The sequence below is a fragment of the Chrysochloris asiatica genome, unplaced genomic scaffold (genome assembly GCF_000296735.1).
Source record: "Chrysochloris asiatica unplaced genomic scaffold, ChrAsi1.0 scaffold00229, whole genome shotgun sequence".
In the NCBI taxonomy this organism is placed as follows: domain Eukaryota; kingdom Metazoa; phylum Chordata; class Mammalia; order Afrosoricida; family Chrysochloridae; genus Chrysochloris; species Chrysochloris asiatica.
In genome coordinates this window covers 161,036-169,387 of record NW_006408747.1, presented here as the reverse complement: position 1 = coordinate 169,387, position 8,352 = coordinate 161,036, and positions in this window count along the sequence as shown.

The following is an 8,352-nucleotide window of genomic DNA, read 5'->3' as shown; positions in this document are numbered from 1 at the left end:
TGCTGTAGGAGCATACAAAATTGGACATCAGCAGACCTGCTCTATCACTAACAACAGGCAGTCCCTCAGTTATGAACTTCTAACTTATGGATAACTCCTACTTGCTCTATAGTATTATGCAAATTTACCCTCACTTTTAAACAATTAAACCAACCTGTACTTACAATAAATTCATCACAATCACTTTTATTTGCTGCGTGTGCAGCTTTTCAATTGTTGAAAGACTTTGAGCCTTTTCTTGAACTAAAAAACCATAACTAAATCCATTGTCATCAAGTTGATTCCAACTCATAGAGACCCTATGTGGGGTTTTCAAGACTACAGACCTTTATAGGAGCAGACAGCCTCATCTTTCTCCAGTGGATCAGCTGTTGGGTTTGAACTGACAACCTAGTGGTCCAGTGCTTATCCTACAACACTAAAGTAAGGCTAAATAAGAACCATATACACATGTTTCAAGTGATCTACAAATTCAACTTAAAGATAGACTCAGGGACAGATGTAATTTGTAACCCAGGGGACTATCTTTAGATCTGGACGCTTGAGCAAGTTGTATAGTTTCCATTTCCTCTTCTAAAGAATAAGTCTCAGTTTCTTCACTGAAACATATTTTTAAAATAAAAATATTTAATCATGAATAAGGAAGATTGATGCATTTGAATTATGGTCTTGGCAAAGACTATTGAATATACATGTCATGGACTACCAGAAGAACCATCAAATCTGTATTAGATAAGTACAGTGAAAATGCTTCTTAGAAGCAAGGATGGTGAGTCTTGATCTCACTTTGGACATGTTATCAGGAGGAACCATCCTCAGAGAAGGACATCATGCTTGGCAAAGTAGAAGGTCAGCAAAAAAGGGGAAGATCCTCAGCAAGATGGATTGACACAGTGGCTGAAACAATGGATTGAAACAACTGTGAGCAATAAACGTGAGGATGGTGCAGGACCAGATAGCATTTCATTCTGTCTTATATAGGGTCACTGTGAGTCAGAACTGACTCAACATCACCTAACAACAACAAATATGAATTTAACAATCTATGAGTTGAGTTGATTTTTTAAAATTAGCAATGAATTTATGGAAATTACTAACCATACTTAAGACTCTCCCAGTTTCAACTTTAAAAGTCCCAATTTGAATAATAAATTAATATATCATATTTTAAAAAGTAAAAAATTCAAATGATACAGCTAAGGCAAAAGTTCTCCCTGGTCCCTTTCCCATAATCCTACAGGACACCTGTCTTACCAGGTTTGGGCATATGCCATCAGGTTTTTTTCTGTTGTAGTATGACTCAGTGGTAAAACATGAAGACTGTGGTGAATACCACCAGGTCCATAGTACAGTATCACCTTAACCAGCATGGTAGTGGTTGTGGTTATATGTCGTGGAGTCGGTTCCAACTCATAGTGACTCTGTACAGGGTTTCTGAAGCTGTAAATCTTTATGGGAGCAGAATGCCTCATCTTTCTCCCGTGGAACAGCTGGTAGTTTCGAACTACTGACCTTGAGATTAGCAGCCCAATTCATAACCACTACACTACCAGAGCTCCTTCCTAACCAGCATAGGACCTTTTAATTTTTTTATTTTTAACTTTTTATTGTGACTTGAGCAAAGGCTTACAGGGCAGATCATCAGTTTTACATTCAGCACTTGGTTTCATCTCAATGACTGCAGTCCCCTCAGTGTAACATCACTAATCCCACTTTCTCCCTTTTCTTCTTGTTTCTATTCTTCTTCTTTTCAAACCCTTCTCAACTTTGTTCTTGGATAAATACAGCATAGGACCTTGGCAAAGTCTTCCAAAATCCCCATGCTTCAGTCTCCCCATCCAAATACAGGAACAAAAATGGCAACTACTCATGAAGTCTTTGTGAGAACTAGATGTTATACACAGACAGCACGGAGAGCTATCAGTGAAGGACATCATGCTTGGTAAAGTAGAAGTAAAATAAGTGATACTGGGAAGTATCGGTTATTACTGGAAAACTTTTCACTATTTCATAATAAAATATTAACACTTGCTTCTTCCAATAAAATACCTACACTTCCTACTTCCAGTTGAAGCAATTTGAAAACTTATCCTAACTCAAAGAGTTAGGATAAATACAAAATCCAAAACAATAAGGAAAAGAGTTAGGATAAATACTAAATACAAAAACAATAAGGAAAAGAGGTCTGTTCTCTTGGAATATTTAATCATTGATCTCGAGCCAAAAGGGTTCTTAAATATTATCCAGTACACCATGTAGATAAGGAAAATCAGTTCCATCAAAGTTCTACTATTACTTTCTTTTTGTGGTCACTTTAACATTTGAGGGAGTGGGGACAGGTGGCAGAGGCAGGGAGAGGAATACTAACAATAGTCCACGTGTCCCTGGTATTCTATTCAAAGCAGTGTGTACAATGTAATGCTCTTTTTTTAAGAAATGTTTTGTGATTTTTCAAATAAATTTATTGTTGTTGTTATTAGGTGTCACCAAGTGGGTTTTGATTTAGAGTGACCTTATACACAACAGTCCTGTAGTGTTTAAACTTAATGAATCTAAAAACATAAAAGTAAAAAGTTCTGTTACTAACATTTCAATTTTTTCTTTTAATTGGGAAGTCCTCAATGGGTGGAGGTGGGGTTAAAAGTAAACTTCAAGAGAGTCATGTTCAGTCTTGTCTCTATAGATCTGTCCATTACTGAAAATCACTGAGCAGTCATCATTCCTAGGGACCCTAGAACAGCAAGGAAGCCAACACATCTGATAAAATGTCTGCTCTGTGACTAGGCTTATGCCCTTGCTCTATTATTCATTTAGCACTTGATCTGTAAAACATTTTCATTTATTCATGTAGAATCCTTTACTAAAGAAAGAAAGAAAAGAAAAAGAAACCCTAACTAGTTGGATTTAGATTTGTTTGCTATTTTATTGACACGGAAAGACAAGGAGACCAGACTTTCAACTGATATGAAAGAGAATAAAGTACCACATTTTCTTCCACTCTGGCCAAATCAATTTTTCACCTTTACACACAGTGATAAGAACCTGTGTCAAAGGTTTTTCATTCTGTCTACGTGAAAGGGCTATAACTGACAACCACTTAGTCCAAGAGTCGACAGTCTTAAATAAGGAAAATGCAAGGATCCCACTGGCACCTCCAGTTTGGGCAGTTCCTGGTTCTCCTCTGGAACTGACACTCCCTCCCTCAGGCTGTACTGGCAGGTGGTCTGATTGTTCCCATGACAACCAGCCCTGCGGAAAGTGAACCCACATAGTGCCCTACTGGAAATGAAACAATGAGGGTAGGGAGAAAGGTCTGGAATTGCCCTTTGGCCAGACCCAAACATGTTTCCCTGGCCTACTTGGCCAAACACCAAATCAACAAGCTCCCAACAGCAATGGCTGACCTCGGATAGCAAAGTGGACTATGGCCATGTGGTCTCAGTTATCTCGTGAAGCTATAACAGAAATGCCACAAGTAGATAGATGGTTTAACAAACAGAAATGCATTCCCTCATAGTTTAGGAGGCTAGAAGTCTGAATTCAGTGTACAGGTTCTGGAAAAGATCCTTGTCTCCTATCAACATCTGTAGGCCCAGCAGTTCTTAGCGATTTTCATGTGTCTTGGAATCAATCTTTCCCTGGATCTAAAAGCTTCATAGTGCAGGTAATCCAGGTCCAAAGGACACACTCAACTCCCAGTTCTTATATCATAAGTGGTAGTAGACCCTTCCTTCTTTGCTCACTTCTTCCTCCTTTCATCTTTGTAAGATAAAAGGTGTTGCAGGCCATACCCATGGGAAAGTCCCTTACATTGGACCAGGATTGTGATGGGATTAATGGTATTGCATCCCACCTTAATCTTCTCATTGGTTTATCATATCAGATTCCATCATGAGGAATCATCACATAACTACTACATCATTACATACCTGTATAACCACTGAGCGTCATGGCCCAGCCAAGTTGATACATATTTTGGGGAATACGATTCAGTCTGACACTCTGCCTCAAATTTCCCTCACCCTTCTTTAAAACTGCCTGATAACTACACCAAAAAGAATTGGTCAACTATTCAACCATTTCAGGAGGTAGCATAAGATCAAGAACTGATAGTACTGAAGGCAGAAGTCCATGCTGTACTGAAGGCATTGAAAAAAAAAAAAAAACCAAAAACAATTGATTGGCAAATCAATTGAGACATTTCAACAAACAGATACAATGCTGGAAGCACTCACTAGTCTTCACCAAGAAATTTGGAAGACGGTGACCTGGCCAACCAACTGAAAGAGATTTTTCAGTTGACCAATGAAATGTGGAAATTATCAAACAATATCATTAATATTACATTTAATTAAAACATTGCTAATGGTAATTTTTAAATGTTGCAGAAGTACATGGACAGGGAACTACCAGAAATTTAAGCCGGACTCAAAAAAAGACTCAGCGTAAAGGATATCATTGCTGATATCTAACGGATTTTGACTGAAAGCAGAGGATATCAGAAAAATGTTTACTGTGTTTTACCAGCTATGCAAAGGCATTTGACTATGTGGATCATAACAAATTTTATGGATCACATTTCAAAAAGTAAGAATTCTGAAACACTGTTTTGTACTTCTGCTGAACCAAGAGGCAGCCATTTGAACACAGCAAGGGGATACTGCATGGTTTAAAATCAGGAAAGACATGCATCAAGGTTGTATCTTTTCACCATATTTTTTCAATTTGAATGATGAGTAAATAATCCTAGAAACTGGACTATATGATGAAGATGCAGCATCATTATTAGAAAAAGACTCATTTACAACCTTCAATATGCAGATGACACAACCTTGTGTGTTGAAAGTGAAGAGGACTTGAAGCACTTACTGAAGAAAATCAAAGATTTCAGCCTTCAATATAGATTATACAGCAACATAAAGAAAACAAAAATCCTCACAACTGAACCAATAAGCAACATCATGATAAATGAAAAAAAATTGAAGTTGTCAAAGGTTTCATTTTACTTGGGTCCATAATCAATGCCCATGGAAACAGCAGTCAAAAAATCAAACAATGCATTGCATTGGGCAAATCTACTGCAAAAACTTGTTTAGAGTGTTAGAAAGCAAAGATGTCACTTTGAGAACTGAAATGCATCTGACCCAACCCAGTGTATTTTTAATCTCCTCATATGTGTGTGAAGACAGCGCAGTGGCTGCATAGTATAAGCACTGGGCTGTAAACCACAAAGTTGGTGATTCCCTCCCACCAGCCTCCTCATGGGAGAAAGAAGCTTTCTGCTCCTGCAAAGATTTAAAACCTATATAGATTGCTATGAGTCCAAACAGATTCGACAGCAATTAAATACAACATATGCACGCAAAAGCTGGACAATGAATAAGGAAGACTGAAGATGAATTGATAACTCTGAATTATGATATTGGCACAGAATATTAAATGTATCATGGACTGTCAGAAAATAAGGCAAATCTGTCTCAGAAGGAGTACAGCCAGAATGCTCCTTTAGAAAGAGCACTTACTTCATCTTTCATATGCTGGACATATTATCAGGAGGGACCAGTCCCTAGAGAAAGATATTCTTGGTAGAGTAGAGGGTCAGCAAAAAAAGATGAAGTCAGTCAATCAGATGGATTGACACAGTGCCTGCAACAATGGGCCCAAACATAGCAATGATTGTGGGATGGCACAGGATTGGGGCAGTGGTTTACTCTGTTGTACATAAGGTTTCTATGAGTCAGAATGGTCTCAATAACACCTAACCACAACTGCCTCAAATTTCTCTCATTGTATCCTGCATTTTATATTTATTCCATTACTTTTAACAAGTGTTATAATAAAATATAAGAGTCTTTGGGATACTTTGTTAATACAGTAAGTTGTCAGTCGTTTCTGCTATTGCATGAGTTCGTTTCATCCATTTCTACTTTTCCCAACAACTGGCTGAAACCACCACATTAAGAGAATGGGAGTTGTTGGCTTAAGCTTTGTGGTTATTGTTTTTGTTGTTGTTGAGTGCCGTCAAGTCAGTTCCGACTCATGGCAACCCTGTATAGGGTTTCTGAGGAGCACTAATGAATTTGAACCACTGACTTTGCAAGCCAGTGCATTATCCCACAGCGCTATACCAGGACTCCTATTATTTATTGGAGCTATTTTATTTTATCCTTTGAATCGGGAGAGGAGCTTTAAAAGGAGAAAAGGGTGATTTGGGAGCATGAGGCACATGTGGAAGAGCTGTAGAGAGGGTGTGTTATTGGCAGACAGGAGTATCCTGCTCACCTGGGTAAAAGAAGAGGAATAAACAGAATGTGTAAACTCAAAGTAACCCCACTATTTCCCAACTTTGGGACCAGCCTACTTCAGGGAACACCACTCCAGATTTGGTCAACAACCTAGAGTTGTGTGAACTCTGTTTGTCTCTTAAATTAATACAGTGGTGGTTGATGAGGGAGCAAGTCTTCATAACTGAATTAAAAATAACCAAGTAGCCAGGTGAAAAAAGAATAAGGGGGAAAAATAAATCACACATTGAGAGAGAGATACACCATCCTGTACATAATTATAGCTTAAATGTGGATCACAATTCCAAAGTTGTGAGTGATTGAAAATAACCCTGTCTATATTTTCCTCTCTCCCCTCACTGAAGCAAAGTAAAGACTGATTGAGTAGGGGAGATCATCCTAACACACTGGGCTGCTGTCCTCTGCTACATTTCATAGAGTGATGTCCATAAGCCAAAAATGGAATGACAGAAGGAGAGGCCCTGAATAATCGTTTATGTCCCAAAAGATGGGACGGTGAGCCACACATCTCCTCCAAAATAGGCTAAGCAAATGTGTAAGCTAGCACTATGGGATAGGGTCAAATAAACTATTGCCTAGGTTGCAAAAATGACATAAGGTGCCTGTTAAAACCAGATTCCCAAGCCCTCCCTCAGAACTCTGATTCAATTGGCCTGTTTTGATTTTTCTGTGTTTTCTCCTAGAAGAATGGTTAGAAAATTGCAATTTTTACCAGCACTTTTCACTTTTGTAAACACCAGGATAAAGAAGTTGTCTACTAATTTTAGGATGAGAACTAGGAAGAGAGAAAGGCCAAGAAAGTTGTTTCTCCCCTGAACCTGAGGATTTGCATTGCAGATCCTTTTGGAGGATACAGTAGATTATTACTTCAGGCTCCTTCTACTGACTCAGAATGTTCTTCACTGTCAAGTGGACAAAGGAATCCAAAATGAAGAGGGAATTCAGCTGATATGTTTAAAAGCCTTTTAATAACCAGTCACTAATTGTTTGAAAGCAATCATGAACATCTAGAATAGCATAACTCATTGTAGTCAAACCATAACCCACCACCATAACCAAAAATAAAAATATTATCTCTCAGTACTATAGTGAATACTATAATAGTTGTTGTTAAGTTGAGTCAAGTCTGACTCAAACCCTGTCTAGGGTTTCTGAGGAGTAGCTGGAGGGTTTAAACCACTAACTATGAGGTTCAAACTGACCTGGTGGTCCAGTGCATTATCCTGCAGCACCATCCAGAACTCCAGTAATAGTCAGAATTATGAGATAATAATGAAGCAGGTTACAATGTGGATACTACTATAAGCTAATTTGAAGTACAATCCTCAAATGGAATACAATTCTTCACAAGAATTCCTTTATAATAGAACTGCATTCGAAGTTCCATCCAAAAGCCACACAAAATTATGGCCTAGGCCTAGAAGAAAACACAGAAAAATCAAAACAATAATTATATGGATGATAACTGTAGTACTGTGGCTGTGTAGGACAAGCACTGAATTGCCTACGACAAAGTCGGCGATTTGAGTCCACCTGCTGCTCTGCAAGAGAAAGATGAGAATTCCTCTTACTACAAAGATTTATAAGCGTCAGAAACTCTATACAGGGTTAGTATGAGTTAGAACCAAATTGACAGCAATAACAACAGGTGTAGATTAAGAAGAAAGCAGAGACCACTCCTTTAATGTTTTTGCTGTTGTTGGGTGCCATCCAATAGACACCAAGTCATAGCGACACTATGTACAACAGAACAAAACACTGCTCCATCCTGGGTCAGCCTCCAAATCATTGCTACACCTGAGCCCATTGCTGTTGCCACTGTGCCATTCCATCTCATTGAAGGTCTTCCTCTTTTTCTCTGACCCTCCATTTTATCAAACATGATATCCTTCTCCTGACAATTTGTCTGAAATATGAAAGACAAAGTCTGGCCATCCTGGCTTCCCAGGAGCACTCTGGCTATACTTCTTCCAACACAGATCTATTTGTTCTTTTGGTAGTCTCTAGTACTTTTGGTATTCTCCTACAACACCATAACTCAAATACA